Below are 19,927 nucleotides of genomic sequence, written 5' to 3'. Positions count from 1 at the left end.
TTTAAGATGGTACATTTATATGGGGCATCTGTTTAACAATTTTTTAGGACAAGTTTGAAAACAAAGACGAAAACATTAAAATTGATGTCTATGAAAATGATATCATGGAGCATGCTAGGGATCTATGGAACAATTGGCGTGGTGACTTGTGTCGGCATTATGTTAAGCCAGCAAAGAATATGCAACAAGCTATTAAGAACTGCCCTGAAGATTTTCCACAAGCTGACTGGGAGTGGTTGGTTAAAGAACATTTCTATAGTAAGGATTTCATTGTAAGTGCTATACTGCTGCCCATTACTGTTCTTAATTGTTTACTGCTGAGATGGTGTTATTAACATGTATAGTAATCTAATTATTCATTGCATTCTAGGCAAGGAGCAAGAGAAATTCAAAAAATAGATCTAACTTGACAATCCTCCATCACAGTGGCAGCAAACCATTTAGAAAAGTAATTTATGACAATGTAAGTATTTGACATTTTATCTAAACATGTTGATTAGTTTTCTTGTATATTACTTGTTAGTTTTGATTACATATATTCCATGCATATACTAGGGCGGAAAGGATAACAACCCTCCAAGTTTGGATGCCTTATTTTTCATGACTCACACAAAGGGTGGTAGTTTTCTAGATTCTGAATCCTCCAGCAAGCATGTGAGCTTATGAAGTCATATATATTTCTGTTTATTGGTGATATATCATAATACAAATCTCTGAAATTAAGGTATCTTTGAATGCAGGCACAACTTGAGGAACAAATATCATTAGATCCTTCTCTTTCTAATGCAGAACTTATGGATAAGTGCTTCCCTTCAAAGAGACAAGATCACATTGTTGGATATGGTGGTGGCGTGAAAGCAAGACATCTTAGAAGTCCATGCATTAGTAAGGCTGAATTGATAGAAAGGTTGAAACAGTCCGAGGATGAGAAAAGAGCAATGCAAGAAGAAAATAGAGAGCTACGAGAAGAAAATAAAGCTACAAACAGTCGTATGAGTCGTATGGAACAGGAGTGGGAAGAACTAAAGAATAGATTAAGTAGTAGTTAGACAAAAATTCCTAGTGTGATCATTGCTGTAAAGATTTTTCAGATTTTATACTATATATACATCTCATATGTAATAATCAGATTTGTTTTGGTTAATACAATTTATACTTGTTTCAAATGAGGTTCATATATGAGCTGTGAAGTGTTTGTTGGTGCATGCTGAAATGAAATTTAGTTTCCTGTCTTTGATATACTATTAATGTAATATGATTACAGATGCAGTTTTCAATACTATTGTAAGTGGACGTTAATATTGACATGTTGTTGTTAATAGTCATGTCTGTTATAGCTAAAACCAAGGTTGTTGATGCCTCATATGTGGTCGCTAAAAGCTGCAAATTTGGTTGTTGATGCTTTTTATGCTGTCGTTAATACCCCATAACTAACGACCATTATATATCCGGTCGTTAATCGAATAACGACCGGAATCTACATGTGGTCGTTACTACAATTAACGACGGAACATTTAACGACCATCGACGACCACATTTTTGTGGTCGTTGTTTACTTTTGACGACCACATTTTGGCTATTAACGACCACATATCCTATCGTTAATACTCATTTCTCTTGTAGTGGTATCATACCGGAAGTTCAAGTGACAATTCAATCAACTTAAATAGGTAGACCATTGATATATCTATTGAGAAGCTGAGAAAAGAATAAAGGAATGCCACACGCGCGCGTCGCCGGCTGGGTCGGGCCGTGGTAGATCAAACCTTGGTCCGAATATTCCTTCCTAACGGTTGCACATTTTTCCTGGAGTAATGACCGTCCATTATTGTCGTCTGTTACTGGTCGTTTCCTAAGTTATGGCTAGTAACGGACAGACTGTAATGGCTGTCAGCTATTAACGAACGTCACTGATGGCGTCAGTTTCTAGCTAGCTGTAACAGTAGCTCTGATGGCGACTGTTACTGTCCGTTCGCCTCCCTTTGTGCGTGTACATATACGGAGGAGGGGAGACTGCTTCTGGTTACAGTACGCACGTACAACGCGTTGCACACAGCCATTCCCGTCCCACCTTCTGTGAGCACAGAGAGTGTGGGAGAGCAGGCCTCCGAAATCACCGTCCGCAGAGCTACACTTGCATGGGTGTGCGGGCGATCATGTTTTTGGGGAGCGTACTCGTGACTGCTCGCTTCGTCCGCTCGACCAACCCTGATCTAGTTCTTCGTCGTCGACGCTGTTCGTGGGACTGCACTGCGTACATCTGCCTGCATCGACTGCGTACGACTACATCGAACATACAACGAGATGTCTCGTGTGAATGGAGCCACTGATTCCTTGAGCATCGGTCGTTTCACAGGGTATACTCTATTCTTTTACTGTTGTTTACTGCTTATGTGAGTAGTGATACATATATGTACATACATGTCGTCACATACGTCACAGTGATTTTCTGTATTAAATGAAAATTGAAAATGCCTATTTGTCTAATAAATATAACACAAAAATATATATTCTATTGATTAGGTGAGTCTATGGGTGTAAATGTATAGCCAACAAATATGATTCAAAGTTTCAGTTGTGTGTATAACATAATTTTATCTCAGTTTTGCATAAAGTAGACAACGACTGTGTGGGACCTAGAAAAACTATGCAGACTAGTCAACTTGATCATTTATGTGCTGTTATGTAATCTTGAGTTGTTATTTAAAGAGAATGCATGTGAGTTGACTATTCGAAAAGAGAAACAGTAGCTCCACGTAACTTGGGAGCATTTGCAGAAATAGCTCCGTTGACTGAGGTCACCTGACGCTCAGGCTCAGCAAGCCATTTATCGAAGCCTACGTGGAGCAGCAGCTTGTGAAGAAAACCTGTATCCGGATAGGAGATAGCAGAAACTTGGAACTGCATTGCTGTTTTCTTAAGTTTCTCTGGAAACCTTTAGTTACATTGTGTGATCCAACGATCTTTAGCACATGTGCTAGACCACAGCCGTATAAATAAATAAACGGATCAACGAGTAAGCCAAGAAGCTAAGGCACTGATGCAGAAGTAGAACTGAAGTTTTTCTGTTTTTTCCACCCCTTTTGTACAGAGCAAATACACAAAAAGATACACGCTGACACACCTCGCGGTACATCCTTGCCATTGTAGGACTTAGGAGTAAAAAACTGAAGTACGGTAGCAGGGACAACACAACACAGCACAGCACAGAAGGTGCAAGGATACATGATGGCCGGAAACCAATGGACAGCAAGAAAGAACCGCGGATCGGAGGCAGCTAGAGGATGGATGCATGGCGCTTCAGTCATGGTAGCAGACGAGCATGATGACGCATCTCCAGATGATGCGGAGCCTGGTCATCTCGTGTCTGAGCACCCGCCTGAGTCCTCCTCCTCCTCCTGTCCCGCGCTTCCCCTGCTGGCCATTCTTCCCACTCCTCGGCCTGTTCATCCCCGGACGGACGAACAGAGGCACGGAGGGTGAGGACGAAACCTATCGAGCACTAAAGGCGCGCCGCGGCGCCGCTACTGCGGGACCTGCATCTCTGCTTCTGCCGTGGTGCGGTCAACACGGAGCACCTGAAGGAGGCAGGCTTATGTAAGGGGAGAAAGGGCTTGCGTCATCAGCCATCTCGCCTTGGAGGTCTTCTGCTTCTCTTTCTCCCTGAATGCAATGGCTGCCTAAGCCTACGGGCTACGGCTACAGCCTACAGGCCACCTCTGCGCGCGTATGATGAGAAAGAACCACCTTGGAACAGGCTCCAACCAAGTGGGACTGTGGGAGGGAGCTGCTGACATGGCATGCCAGCCGCTCATGTCCTCCCAACGTTTCGGAAGCATCAGCCACCTAAAACATTTTGGGAAGCCCACAGCAGTAGTTCATCGACGGTGCGCCTGCATCTGCATGTCCCTCCCAGCAATATTTTTATAGGAAGAGAACTATTAATCTATAGTATATATATCTAAAGAACACAGCTGCTGCAGTAGGCTAGTAGCTGTAATTAGGACATTATAAATGCTTAGTATAGCTCCCCCTGAGATATTAATGTCTTAATAAGTATTCCAATCCCAGCTTGCAGCAGGCTAGTAGCTCACATTGCCATGGAATTTGATTGCATGGAAGATGCTAGCGTACTGCCCGGTCTTAATAATGGCAGCTCTAGTCAGCAGAACTGTCTTAGCAGCGCAATGTGCTCAGAGTCTTGGTTCACTCCCCAACTTGGGAGATGGTGATATGCTTAAATTTGTAATCACGGAAGATTGCGATATGTTCAGTGCAAGTATGATTACTGTATCCCATCAGGATCTCTCATTTATTGATTAAAAAATATATTAACCCATTAAAAATTCAATGAAGCTGCATTTCCGTTTCACTTGGACCATGTTTGGATCTATATATGGAGGTAAAATTTATCGTGATAACCATAATTTAGACACCTATTGATTAAGCTAATATGATGGTACATTGGTGTTCGCTGCATGGATGATATATATACTCATATACTTCATTTCTGCTATAGAAGAGCGAGTACTACTAGTTCCCGAGCAAAAAACATATATAACATAGAGATCTATGAAATATCTATTTCTATCTTTCGCCCCCATAAAACTTAAGATAGTTTTGTATCTAAACTCTAAAATGTTGTAGAAAATATCAAATCCTAAGCTACATAACCTAGACTGTAAAGTATGTTTTAATTCTTTTACAATAAAAGGATCCAAACGGCGGGCCCTTATATAATTTAAAAAACTAAATACAACCTTGCAGTAAATCAGATATCCATCGCGAGAGAAATCATCTATGTACTACCCGTCTACCCCATTTGTTTGCATCTATAAAAATAAAGAACACAAAACCTTCCAGGGCTGGGTATCGTGCGCCTGTGTGTGTTTGATGACAGGGCTATGTCCTTTTTGCTTTACTGCGAGCCGGGATATTTTGTGTGGGCCAGCGCAAGATTCTTAAAGTGCAGAGCCAGGCAGATGGAGATATTTTTGTCTAGTGCAACAGACTGTATGATATCTTTGAATAGTCCTAAGATAAGCATATATTATACGGTTAGAGATGCTATAACGTATGGGAGGATCCTGATCATAATACCAGGGGGTAGGGCTGACAATGGGCTGTAAATTTTGCACTATAAGATTTAAGGATCAAGTCGGATTAGGATCGGGCTTTATTTCTAGTCATTTTTGAACTATAATTTATTTAGGGCCTTGACATTTTGTGAAGAACCATATGGATCACAATCCATTACCACCCTTACCAGGGGGGCAAGAGAAATCATACACATGTTACCTGAAGCAATAGTATATTTGCCATGGCAGAGTTTTGAGGGGATTACGTCATGACTGACTGACTTATGCTCGGGATAATCTTCTTTGTCTTCTTTTTTTATGACGATAATGCTATTTGTACATTTTTTCATTATTGTCCTAGGTCAAATTTCCTCCGTATCTTTCTCTCTCTCGTATTAAGAGTTAGTTTGGAAACTTAAATCCCCTCTAGAATTACAGAAATTGAGGTGTTGTTTGGTTCATATATTTATAACATGAACGATAACCGAAAACGTTAAACCATATTTGTTTAAGTCCAACTATAGTTAGATATCACACTAGAAATTGATACAGTCCTATTCAAACTTTGTTCTGGTAATCAAATGTGTATCATTACTATTATCATTTACGTTACATTTTATAGACCAAAAAACACCTGAGTGGGAAATTGGGCTAATTTCCCATTCAATTCCCGAGAATCCATTTATATTTCCAAACTAGCCCTAAAGAGTAAAAAAAGTATTTGTTTTAAATTCCCATCATTCACTCTCTCTCTTCTTAGTCTGTCTATCCGGTTTTACTAAAAGTACTATACACTACTGGAGCTAGGAGATGGGTTCATCATACCATGGACCATCAGAGAGATCTAGGACCTGTTTGGTTCGTTGCCTCACTTGCCACAGTTTGCCACGCCTAAGATTAGGCATGTTTGACCAAGTTAAGCATGTGTTTGGTTTATACCCACAGTTGTGGTACAATGTTTCTCCTGCCAAATAGGCCCCACTCGTCAATGACTTGTAAAAGTGTGGCAAGATTCTCTTTGGCACGCCACAGTGTGGCGTAGAATTTGAGGGACTAACCGTAGGCAAGTGCGACAGAAAATACGTGGCACACACTACCGGACACAACTCCTTTGCCGTGTGTCTCAGACACTCGGCAAAGGCTATTTTACACTCGGCAAAGGCTTTGCCGAGTGTAACACTCGGCAAAGAACGCTCGGCGAACTGTACATCGGCAGCGGTCTCTTTGCCGAGTACTTTTTGTCGGGCACTCGGCAAAGAATTTGTCGAGTGCCATTTGACACTCGGCAAAGAAAAGTCACCATCACGGCGCCAAGTGACGGTGACGGATCCTTTGCCGAGTGTCTTCTTTGGCACTCGGCAAAGAGGCCAATTTTGCCGAGTGCCTGCTATCATGGCCCTTGGCAAAGACGGGTCCAGTGGGCCCCACCGCCAGTCCCTGTGCCTAGAGCTCTCGTAGGCACTCGGCAAAGGAGGACTCTTTGCCGAGTGTCTAGTGGACCGGCACTCGGCAAAGAGTCCTCCAGTGGGCCCCTTTGCCAGTCCCTTTGCCGAGTGCTTTGGCAACAGCACTCGGCAAAGATGGCTTTGCCGGTTCCCAGGTTTCCTTCTTTGCCGAGTACCATGGTCAGCACTCGGCAAAGATGGCTTTACCGGTTCCCAGGTTTCCTTCTTTGCCGAGTGCCATGGTCATAGCACTCGGCAAAGCAACCCTTTGCCGAGTGTTACACTCGGCAAAGTGACCAGGATGTCCCTTTTTTATTTGTTTTTGCTGTTCCATCCAAACAAACAAAAGATATATATCATTCACATCACATTATATATCAATCGCATCAGAGAATGAACACATTTATCATCAACACCATATATATCACAAAGTCTCACTAATATAAGTCTCACAAATATAAGTCAGGATCATCACAAAACAGATATAAGTCTGGATCATCACTAACATCACCGAGTATCTCACAATACCAAGTCTAGCCAAACATCACCAACACTCACAAGACCAAGTCTGGATCATCAACGAGGTGGGCATCTGGACTAGTTCGGCGAAGGGCTGGACGAAGCATGAGGGTTGTTAGACGCCGTCGATTGACCCTGCACAGAGAAGAGATTGTATGTGTGAGAACATATGAATATATATCATGCAGTACTAAAATTTTGATACTCACAGGAGTAGTGAACTCAGCAGGGTCAGTTGCAGGGAACAACGGAGGTGGTGGAGCATGACCCTGTGCGGCGCCAAGGCTCTGCATGTACGCGAACATCTCCGCCATCCTCTTCTCCAGCTCCTCACGTTGCCTCCTCTCATCATCTAGCTGAGTCTGTAATATTTCTCCCTAATGTTACGATAATGCAAAGAGAAGATATATAATAATCAATGAATGATGAATAGATAAGGAATAACCTGTAGTTGTTGGATACGATGCTGTGAGCTGTCCTGCCGAGGTCGTATGGCTGGGCTCGCGCTCGTGCTCCTTGCTCGCACCTGAGAGAGAGTGGGAGTGGAGGACGAGTCGATTGCCCCGTCGGCAATCCAGTACCGCCCATGCCTCTTGCCTCCTCCGACCCTCATGAGGACATCTCCGTCGATGTCCTCGGTCCTCGGATCGTAATCTGGCCTATGGACCTCCTTGGCCATGGCGGTGTACTCACTGAGGCAGCTGTGGATGGCGGGGTTGGTGTACGCCTCGGGCCCGTCATCCGGGTTGTAGGTGACGTCGGACGTCGCCTTCCCCTTGTGGGCCATAGCATATGCCGAGAACGTGGAGCAAGGCGTGCCACCATGTGCCGCCGACTGCGAGAAAACCAACGAGATGGTTAGAAATCATGTCTAATCGAAAGTTATATACCTAAATAAAAAAGAGCGCGTACCCATGCTTCTGCGTATTTGCCCAGGTTGCGGCTGCCTTGATGGTGGGAGGGACCTTGCATCAGCAAACGCCGTTCCCGGCTAGCGTTGTGCGCCTCGTCCCACTCAGCCGAGCACCACCTCTGCACCATCTGCTCCCAGCACTCAGGATGCGCGGCGCACCAATGAGGAATCATCTAAAAAAATATAAGTACACCGCATATCAGAAGATAAAAATAAGCATATTTAGTACCAATAATAAAGTTTTGTATTTACCTGCAAGTACTGGTCCGGAGTCAACGACATGGTTCGAGCGTCCTTCTTGTTCACCTTCTCCCCAAGGACGGAGTTGTGGTAAGTGACGATGGCCTGGATGCGTGCCTCGTAGTGCATGTCCACGACGAGCTTCTTACAGCACGTAGTAGACACCACATCCGCCCTGGCCTCGTATCCAGCATCGCATCTGAAGAAATCCTACATACAAATACGATGTATCCATACATTATTTCAAGAATATGCAACAAATGCGACTTATTAAACAATATAGTGCGAGGAAGACTTACCCACAGCTCTTGCTTCACCCGCTCCGCCTTGTTGTTGAATTGTCTGCCGTCCCGATCTACTGCATCGGGGGCGACGGCGTAGTGGTCGAAGGTGTATGCTGGGCTCGTCACTCCGGCGTACTCGACAAGTCCAGGGAAGTGTTCCCTGCATAGAAGGCCGAGGATGCCATTGGGGTTGCGGCCGTGACCCCCTGCAGTCTCCAAAACCATCCAAGACTTGTCCAAGTGATTAAGATGAAGTATTAGTTTCTATTATTAATTTGAACATATAGTATGAAAAAGCAGCAACAACATCTAAAGTTACCTACCTCTCTCCATCGGGTCGTATCAGCGGACGTCTGTCACGAAGTATGGGTCGCTTAGGGAGACTCACGGGACCTCGCAGGTAGATACTCCTCGAACCTGAGGAGCCAGAACCTGAGACGTCCTGCTGAGCGACGTCGTCGTCGTCGTCGTCCTGCTGCGCCGCATCGTCGTCGTCCTGCTGTGCCGCATCGACGGCGGCTTGCTGCTCCACCTGCTGCTGTACGGCGTCGTCCTGCTGCGCCTCCTCCTCCGTCCTACGGGTGCTCCTCCTCCCCCTCCCCCTCCCCCTCCTCGTCCTCGTCCCACCGCCCACCATCTTTGTCCAACAACCTGCAATTAAGAGTAAACAATTAAGCACAGATAAAAAAAATATGTATTTAGAAACATATGCAAAATAAATGAAATATAGCATTACATCGATTAAAAATAATCTTCATATGTGTCCGGGTTAGCCGGATCATAAGTGTCATCATCACTATCAACCATTTCATAGTCAACATCATCTGAAGGCGCAATTTCGTCATTGGCATTGCCTTCAAGTATTTCTAAGTCATTCTCATTTTGCACCTCATCATCCTCGTCATCAACAACCATTTCAATATCTACTTCCATTCCGATCGCTTCGGTTAAGTCTATCTCAAATTGCCCTTCGAGCCCATCTTCTTGGAAGAACTCTCCGTCATATGTGTTCGGGTCTAAGTTATAATCTTCATCGTTTGGAACAGGTAATTTAGCGTGCGGTGATACCTTATACACAACATCCCAACCCTTAAGATGTTGTTTCATTTGGCACGCATATGGAAGATAATACACTTGTGTGGCCTCTTGGGCCACAATATAGACATCGTCTCCTGGTAAGGTGGAATCCTGTCGAATTTCGACTAGCCCAAGATTAGAATGTGTCCGTCTCGTAACTTCAGGGTCAAACCAATGACATTTGAATATCACTGGAGTAAGAGGTTTGGAACCATAAAAATTGAGTTCATATATTTCTTCAATTCTTCCATAATACTCGACCTCGTCAAGCCCGGGCGTAAAGACTCCAGAACACGTGGTTTTTCGATTGGGCGGACTTTGGTCGTAGCTTGTTGTGCGAAAACGGTATCCATTGACGTCATACCCAGAAAATTTCCTGACCCTATAGGCAAAGCCATTGGCTACTTGTCTCAACTCGGCACTCATAGACGGCTCTCTTTGGCCCTGCAAGTTCAAACACGCTAGATTGTTATATTATTCGCACGTAAGAGCAACTTCAAATGACAAACTAAGCATGTACCTTATGTTTAAACCAGGAAATGAAATCGGGCAATCCATTTCCCGCACCCTTTCGAAGAAGGGTATCATATTCCTGTGGAGTTGGGTCCCTTGATCGACGCCAGAATTCATGAAGAAATTGCTCCATGTATGGCGTCACCTCTTCAAGGTTGGTCAATACATATAGCATGATATGGCGCCACTCTTCATGTCTCAGGGTCTTGGTGGTCGAACCACTTGCGCTTCCGAGTTGCCCTCGAAAAATGCTGAGGTTTGATTCATTGTCGCCATCATTGTAACGAGGGGATGGATTATGCACGCTCGGCAGTTTGTCACCATAGTAAGTTGTTGTGAAGTTTGACACCTCCTCCAGTATGTATGCCTCTACAATGGAAGCCTCGATTTTGCATTTATTTCTACATTTCTTTCGGATAGTCTTTAGACATCTCTCGATTGGATAGCACCAACGTCCCTGCACGGGCCCCCCCATTTGTGCCTCATACGGGAGATGAATAATCAAATGCTGCATCGGATTGAAGAAGCCGGGTGGAAAGATCTTCTCCAGCTTACACAGTAACACGGGTGCCATCCTTTCCAAGTCTGCAATCATGGTCCGAGCTAACTCTTTTGCACAAAGCTGGCGAAAGAAATAGCTCAACTCTGCAAGCGCTAGCCAGACATGCTCAGGGACATAGCCTCGAACCATCGCCGGAAGAATTCGTTCAATCCATATGTGGAAGTCATGACTCTTCATCCCTAAGACTCGCAGAGTAGATAAGTTCACCCCCCTACTAAGGTTAGCTGCATACCCATCAGGGAACATTAACATCTTGATCCACTGTAGTACTTCCTTCCTCTGGGCCCTGCTCAGGACGAAATCGGCCTTAGGCCTTCTCCATGTCTTACCACCACTAGGCGGCTTCATCTCTTGGTTTGGTCTATCACATAACTCTGCTAGATCCACTCTTGCCTTTACGTTATCCTTTGACTTATCAGGAATCTCCATAATTGTTGCCCAAAGTGCCTCGGCGACATTCTTTTCAGTGTGCATCACGTCAATGTTGTGTGGAAGGAGCAGGTCATCATAATAGGGGAGCCGAGTCAAGCCCGACTTATGTGTCCACATATGTTGCTCACCATATCCCACAAAACCACCTTCTGGGTTGGCCACGAGACCATCTATCTGTTCGCGAACTTCGGCACCAGTCATCATTGCAGGTGGGCGGTCTGTCACCACGACACCTTTCGTAAAGTTCTTGATGTCTAGTCGGAATGCATGGTCAGGAGGGAGAAATTGTCGATGTTTATCGAATGATGAATATTTGCCACCCTTCTTCAACCAAATGAACCTAAGAGCTTCCTTGCAAAGTGGGCATGGGAACTTACCGTGAACACACCAGGCGCAAAATAGCCCGTACGCCGGAAAGTCATGCATAGAGTACTGGTACCAAACATGCATTTTGAAGTTTGTCTTCGTAGCTCGGTCGTACGTCCATACCCCTTCCTCCCAAGCACGGACCAATTCATCAATCAAAGGCTCCATGTACACGCCCATTTTATTCCCCGAGTGTCCAGGAATTATCAACGACACGAATATGTTCTGTCTTTGAAAGCAAACGCCGGGGGGGAGATTGATGGGGATAACGAACACGGGCCAACATGTGTATGGGGCAGCGGTCATTCCATAGGGATTGAACCCATCTGTGGCCAGCGCAACACGAACATTACGAGCCTCTTTGGCTTTCTCATGGTGAATGGCATCAAAGTGGGTCCCTGCTTCACCATCAAATGCGTGAACCATCTTGTCAGGATTGTATCGTTTGCCTTTTTTGTGCCATGTCATCTGTTTCGTGGATTCCTCTGTCATGTATAGACGCTGGATCCTCGGTATGAACGGAAGGTGGCGTAGGATTGTCACAGGGATGTCGAGCTGCCTCTTCTGTCCATCACCAGAGTCTACCTCCATGAACCTAGACGATTTACACTTCGGACAGTACTTTGCCTCAGTGTGTTCTTTCCTAAATAGGACACAGCCCTTCGGACAAGCATGTATCTGCTCATACGTCATCTTGAGTGCACGAAGGAGTTTCTGTGCCTCGTACATGCTCTTTGGCAGAACGTGATCCTCCGGAAGCAGGCTGCCAATAACTGTCAACAAACCATCGAAGGCGTCTCGACTCATGCTATACTGCGACTTGAACGCCATTATACGCCCAATGGCATCCAGTTGAGAAACCTTTGTCTTGTCGTGAAGGGGTTTCTGTGCCGCGTCAAACATGTCGTAGAATGCCTTTGCGGTCGCCTCTGGCTCGTCCTCCGTACGTCCTTCGGCGAACTGTGCCTCATGATAGTCGTTCAACATGTCCGCTACCCCGGCATCAGCATCGTAATCCTCGACGCGTTGTCTCACCACCTCCTCTCTCGTGCGATGCGCCTCACCATGGAAGATCCACCGAGTATAGTCCGGCGTAAATCCATTCTTCCAAATATGTTCTACCATGGCCTTCTTTGGTTTTCTTTTCCGGTTGTCACATTTGCTGCACGGACAAGGGACTAGGCTAGCTCCTTTAGCAGCTTCGTCATATGCCCGTTCCACGAAAGCATCGGTCTTCCTAATCCATTCAGGGGTGACATGATTACGTCGAACGCGGCCCGTGTACATCCACTCACGGTCCTCCATCCTCTAACATATATAACCGAGTATAGTTTAATATAGATATGTAATGCATGTACACTACGTTCCTACCTTCTAATAGGTGATGATAGGTCCTAATCCCACCCGCGGTTGCGTAGATGGAGTTAGTTTCCATGCTCTACTCCGATCCGAGATAGAATTTCGGCAGCACCTCCCCGCTGTTCTCCGGATACACGTCCTGGCAGGGAGAGTGTACTATCCGGAGAAAACAGGGAGGTGACGCCAAAACTCTATCTTGGACCGGAGTAGAGCATGAAACTAACACCATCTACGCAACCGCGGGCTGTCCAAAAAACATGGACAATTTGAAACTGATACATTTGTAGATATGCAAAGATCTGCATATCTACACCGTATCACTTTCGAACGGGAGACGCCTAACTGGGTTACATGATCTACGACCATGATGCGGAAATAGAGGTTATATCTAGGGTGGCGGTGGAGTCAGGCTAGTGGGGCTGTGGCGGGTCGGTGCAGTGGCGACGCGACGCGGTGCAGGCAGACCCGCAGCGGCTAGGAAGACAAGTATCTTCTCTGTAAAAAAGAAACACAAGTCTGTTAATACAAAAAAAATCGACAGCACCTCCCCTGTACGTTGAGGTTTTTAAAACCTGCAAATAAAACTAACAACACGATGGCTGACATGCACACAGTAACAAGTTTATAAATGGTTGGGTGACCTCGGCTTACATGATTTATACATTCTATCATCTAATCAATAATAAATATAAATTGACGCATAAAAAGTTTATACCTTTGCCGAGTGTCGTGGCGTGGCGTGGTACGCGTGGCCGGGAGGCGGTGGCGGCGCGCGAGGAGGTGGCTTCCGGCGGCGGTGGTGGCGCGCGGCGTTGGTGGCGGGGGCACGGCGAGGGGCGCGGGCACGGCGGCGTAGAGGGCGCGCGGCGGCCGAGGGCGTGGAGGGCGCGCGCGGTCGGGCGAGGGGCACGGACGCGGTCGGGCGAGGTCGAGGGCGTAGAGGGCGCGCGTGGTCGGCCGAGGGCGTAGCGGGCGCGGCGGCGGCGGCGGCGCGTGAAAGTGAGAGGGCGAGGGCGCGGCGGCGGGCGAGGTCGCGGCGGGCGCGGGCGCCGGCGAGGGCGGCCGCGGCAGGCGCGGGCGCGGGCGGACGCGGCGTGGACTTGGCGTGGACGGGCGCGGGCGGACATGTCGTGGGGCGGCGAGCCGGCGACGGCGCGTGGCGGCGGCGCAAGCGCAGGGAGGCGGCGCGGGCACGACAGACAGACGAGAGCAAGAGCTGAGAAAGAAGGAGGAAGAAGGGCACGGGCGAAGTATATTAGCCTACTTTGCCGAGTGCCCGTGATCTGGCACTCGGCAAAGTTTTTTTTAATTTTTAAAATAAACTTTGCCGAGTGCCAGATCGGCGGCACTCGGCAAAGGATCCTTTGCCGAGTGTCTACCATCTGACACTCGGCAAAGATTAACTTACACATCTTTGCCGAGTGTCACCTCTAGACACTCGGCAAAGTATATTTTTATTTTTTTATTTTGTCTCCCAAATTTTTTGTGGTATGTTCCTACACTATGTAGACCTACATGTATCATTTGTGGACAATTTTAACAGAGTTTTCAATCGTTAGTAGATTTAGTTCGTTTATTTAAATTTCTTCGGAAAATTTAGATTTGAACTACAGGTCACTCGAAACTTGGAAAACCGTACATGCAAAAATGATATTCATGTTACTTAGCATAAGTTACGACCGATTCCAGGAGCGGACCGGAAACTTCGAGCAACATGCTCACTAAACATGGCCGTGAACTTGGCATCCACATGTTTAAAAATTGTATAAAACACAAAAAAAGTTAGAAAAATCCTGAAACTTGTCCACGTGTCATGATATCATATGTACAGGCTGCGATAAAAATTTTAGAATGTTTGGAGAAAGGAGTGCGGCACTATGTGTAGAAACCTAAGAGAACCACACATGAAATCATAGAGTTTCAATGTGGATCTCTTAGGTTTGTACACATAGTGTCCCACAACTTTCTCCAAACATTCTAAAATTTTTATCGCAACCTGTACATATGATATCATGACACGTGGACAAGTTTCAGGATTTTCTGACTTTGTTTGTGTTTTATACAATTTTTAAACATGTGGATGAAAAGTTCACGGCCATGTTTAGTGAGCATGTTGCTCGAAGTTTCCGGTCCGCTCCTGGAATCGGTCGTAACTTATGCTAAGTAACATGAATATCATTTTTGCATGCACGGTTTTCCAAGTTTTGAGTGACCTGCAGTTCAAATCTAAATTTTCCGAAGAAATTTAAATAAACGAACTAAATCTACTAACGATTGAAAACTCTGTTAAAATTGTCCACAAATGATACATGTAGGTCTACATAGTGTAGGAACATACCACAAAAATTTTGGGAGACAAAATAAAAAAATAAAAATATACTTTGCCGAGTGTCTAGAGATGACACTCGGCAAAGCTGCTTTTGCCGAGTGCCTACTATGTGGCACTCGGCAAAGAACCACTTTGCCGAGTGCCAGCCGTTGGCTCTCGGCAAAGACTGACGGCCGTCAGCTTTGGGACGGCCGCTGACGACCGTTTGCCGAGAGCCCCCTTTGCCGAGTGTTTGACACTCGGCAAAGTTGTCGTTGCCGAGTGTCGCCTGTGCCGAGTGTTCAGCACTCGGTAAAGGGCGCTTTGCCGAGTGCCTAACTTTACCGAGTGCGGCACTCGGCAAAGCCTTCTTTGCCGAGTGCCCGACAAAAGGCACTCGGCAAAGAATACAACACTCGGCAAAGCCTGCGATTCCGGTAGTGACATTTTGGCACCTTAGACATGCAACCAAACATGCCCCTAGTCCAAAATCCTACTACTCTACATGTTCAATAACTCGTATATATGTGTATATGTACACTCAAGGATTGAGAAATTCACTTCGCTCCATTGAGGATTGAGAATCACACTTCACTCACTCAGAACAATTAATTCACTACTTGTGTGAGATTGGAGTGCAGAGCGCTCCTAGGGCACTGCATAGTGTTCATGCATCTTGTCGCACTAGTGGAGCGAGTTGGACTGGTTCTACTCTTGTTACTCTTAGTAATTACCGTTACCTAGACAGACCAGAGATTATTGTAGTCATTAAATGCTATTGGAAACTGTCACCGACACCAATTGTTATTGAGAGGGTCTCTTGCGCTCGTTTTCTATAGGAGGTTTGTGAAAAGCAATTATGGTGGAATAGTGACTTGTTGGAATATCTCTCTAGCGTGTTCCTATTGTTGGTCACTTGCTTTTGATTCCTGGGAGAAATCAAAAACAAGGCAACGCAAATGAAATAATTCTCTCTTTACCCTTAAATTAATCCTTGGAGATTAATTGACGTGAGAAGGCTAGGAGGATAAACAATAATGGTGTATCGTAAATACACAATAAAATGATTGAATTTAGCACATTTTTATTCTTCCGTATTTCGTATTACAAGTGATTACACATATACCTTCGACTTTACAGAAGAGAGCACGAAAGCAGAGCGATACAGCTTCGAAGGCAGAACGATTATGTTCTCTCTCGTATTAGAGATGAGATCTGTGCATAGCACTGTGCTCCTATTTATAGTTGCATGGTATAACTTCGTATGAAATTACGAACATGACCACATGTTCTATTTACATGAACTACAACTACTGTAAGGGTAACATTGTCTTTCCCCCTTCCTGTCATGTTGGTCGATCTTCTAGATTCCTCATTACTACATTTTGCTTCATAAATCATCATCATGGAATTGAAGCTTCCTTCTTCGATTTCATTCACGTGTTACTCCCATGTAGCTGAAGCTTTGTAGCTTCATCTTTGCTTCAAGCGCCCTTTTAGACAAAGGTGAGTCTCACCATCCTTTGAGAGTATCTAAAGCATATTTGATTGACAACACTATACTTCGGGGACCTTCGGCAATAGAGGCCCCCAACACCTATGGTCCTTTTATGGGCTTGGCTTGTTATGCCAATTAACTAATTAACGTTTGGATCACTTAGTCTATACTCACCACAACGATGACATATGCTGCCATTGCTAATAATCTACCAAACCTTAATTATATATATTATGTCATCTCTTGCACCATGTGGTTTGCATTTTAAACTATTCTTGTTGTTTTATTTACTACTTGTATCATTCTAGTGCATTTATTCTTGAACATTTTTTGTGATTTATCTCTTCCTTATGAAAGTAGTTTGTTTTTTCATACATATCTTTCATAACAGGGGCAGATCTCCACCCGGGGCTGCCTGGGCTGCAGCCCCAGTCGGCAGCCATGGCCCAGTAGAGGCCCATCATCGCACGAGTCGCGACCTAGCGACACGACAGGCGTCCAGGCGTGAGGCGTCCAGCCCTAGCTCTAAGCTCCAGCCGCCGCTCCCTGCCGGCTGCCTCCCTCTACCCGCTCGGCACCTCTCCTGGCTCATGCGTGGCTGCGACGCTACGTCCTGGTCCTGCCTCGTTGCCGACGGTGCCTCCTCTCCAGCGAGCTCGCCCGCGGCCCGCCAGCGCCACTGCGCCTGGCCGCCACCGCCAGGTGCCTAGGCGCGCTCACCCACCACCCCAGCGTGCTCGCAGCTCGCCCGCCACCGCCAGGCACGGTCGCGCGGAGGCGCTAGCCGGCCGCCGCAGAGCGCAGCTGCGCAGGCCGCAGCACGGCAGCAGCCCGAGCGCGCTCGCCCGGAGCCCGGAGCAGTGGAGCACCGTCGACCCGCCGTTGTCCACCCACCGGAGTCCGAAGCACCAAGCACGGGAGCAGCCGAGGCGAGCACCGCCATCAAGCAGCAGTGAACGTGAGCCGAGCAGGGTTTGTGAATTGTAATTTGAAGTTTGATTTGAAGTTTTGATTTGATTATTTATTTGGTAGTAATCCCATGTTTAATTGAGCGGGATATGTTTGTAGAAATTCAAGATGAAAAGATTTTGAACCATTTTTAAGGCTTAAGAACTCGGAAGATAAATTTACCTCGCAGCATCAACTCATGAACGGTATGTGCATGATTATTGTATTTCTAGAATTCGTATCGACTTATTTTTGGACTACATATTTTTTAAATGTTTAAATTATATCTTGATTCTTGTGTCATATTAAACATTAATTATATTTTTTTATTTGGTTTAAATTTTTTGTTATAGTTTTAGCTTAGTAGCCCCCTCTTGGATCAATCCTCGATCCGCCACTGTTTCATAAGATACTAGTTTGATTAAATAAGTAGCCTACAACTAAATTAGAGTAATTAATCACTTCTGCGTATTCATATATATGGGTTCTAGTTCAAATATAAAGTTTTGTACACTAATTTTTATAGGCTATTCATTTTTCTTTAGACATCTAGGTCCTTTAATTGGACTACATAAAGCTAGCTAAGAATTAATGGCCCAACAGGCTTCCAACAGTTCGATCACCTGCATTGTACGAGTGTAGAGTCCTCCAGTTTCCCCACTCTCGTGCATCGCCGCCCCTTCCCATCCACGCGCGACTTCGCGTCTGCCCGCCCTCTCCCGTTTGAGTGGAGTAACACCCCTTCCCTCTGGGTCACCACTGCCTAGCCGCCGGCCAAGGATAACTAACGCCAATTTTAAGCTCTCAACGCGCTTACGTCTTACTCCCTCCAACGCATTGGTCACTAGTGAATGTTCGTTGTATAGCTTAGTCCTTACTGTCTCCAGCAGGCTCCCTGTCTCACTTCCTATTTGACTTCAAATTTCAAACTCCACTCTGCAAACAATACAATCTACAAAGTTGGGTACTGTGAAATTTGATATTAGGGATTGAGCACACATGAAATAGGTTTTTGATAATTATGTATGGTTGGGAATTTTCTCATTTGTATACACTTATAGCTTAATATTAAATTAGAACTGTAGTTAGGTATTTGCTCATTAATGATTCAATATCTATGCTTAGGAATTTTGTATAGGATCATACAGTAATGCATACTTTGTATTAAAGTACACCATATTATATGTTCATTGTATATATCTACTCATGTGGAGATCACTAAAATTAGATTTTTTTTTATTTTCTGTGAATTACTATAACTTTTCAAAAGATCAAGTCAAAATAAATATAAAAGAAAAAACACCGAGAAAAACAACCGGTGAGGCCATGTGTTAGGTTTGAGAGACAAGGGAGGAACTATACCTAGTTTTAAAATTAAACGAGAAAAAAATCCACTTTTTACTATAGTTAAAGGATGTAAAATGACTCTTTTTTCTTTTGCATATAGCAAACTAGTGACTCTGAGTGTAATATTTACGTATACGGGCCCAAAGATTGACCCATATTTTTTTGCTACTTTCCGTTCATGGTCCAAAATGATGTAATGGCCCAACAGGCTTCCAACATTTCGATCACTTGCATTGTACGAGTGTAGAGTCCTCCAGTTTCCCCACTCTCATGCACCGACGCCCCTTCCCATCCACGCGCGACTTCGCGTCTGCCCGCCCTCTCCCGTTTGAGTGGAGTAACACCCCTTGAAAGGGAAATAGGGTTACCCTTTTTCCTAGTATTAATTTTGGTGGTTGATTGTCCAACACAAATAATGGACTAACTAGTTTGCTCTAGATTATATATTTTACAGGTGCATAAAGGTTCAACACAAACCAATAAAAGATCAAAGTTATGGTTCAAATACAAAGGAGCAAAGGAACCGAGAGTGCCTTGGTCTGGCGCACCGGACTGTCCGGTGTGCCACCGGACAGTGTCCGGTGCACCAGGACCGTACAGTCTCCAACTCGCCACTCTCGGGTTTGTCAGGGCGCGCTCCGCTATAATTCACAGGACTGTCCGATGTGCCACCGGACTGTCCGGTGCACCAGCAGAGCAACGACTACTTCGCGCAACGGTCGACTGCAAAAGCGTGGGCGCAGAGCTACAATGATGAACAGTGCGCGCAGAGTTAGAGCCGCCCGTCAGAGGCGCACCGGACACTGAACAATGTCTATCCGGTGTGGCACCGGACTGTCCGGTGCCACTAGAAGACAAAGCCTCCAACGGTCAGAAGCTCCCGAACCCTAACGGTTGGGTGACGTGGCTGGCGCACCGGATAGTGTCCGGTGCGCCCATCGACAGTAGCCCAACCCCAACGGTTGTTTGGTGGTTGAGGGCTATAAATACCCCCCAACCACCACCACTCCAACCATCCAAGCATTCCACACATTGCAT

The 19,927-nt window shown here is 45.6% G+C and overlaps 1 long non-coding RNA gene across 1 annotated transcript; it reads left to right on the top strand.

Moving 5' to 3' along the window:
- The first annotated feature begins 371 nt into the window (after nt 1-371).
- LOC103635284 (uncharacterized) lies at nt 372-1,030 on the top strand. Its single transcript, XR_002264274.1, has 3 exons — nt 372-463; nt 556-654; nt 741-1,030. It is a non-coding gene; the product is annotated as an uncharacterized lncRNA (long non-coding RNA).
- Nucleotides 1,031-19,927: the final 18,897 nt, after the last annotated feature.

This window comes from Zea mays, chromosome 8, assembly GCF_902167145.1.
Source record: "Zea mays cultivar B73 chromosome 8, Zm-B73-REFERENCE-NAM-5.0, whole genome shotgun sequence".
Lineage (NCBI taxonomy): Eukaryota > Viridiplantae > Streptophyta > Magnoliopsida > Poales > Poaceae > Zea > Zea mays.
This window is presented reverse-complemented; position numbering and strand designations above follow the sequence as displayed.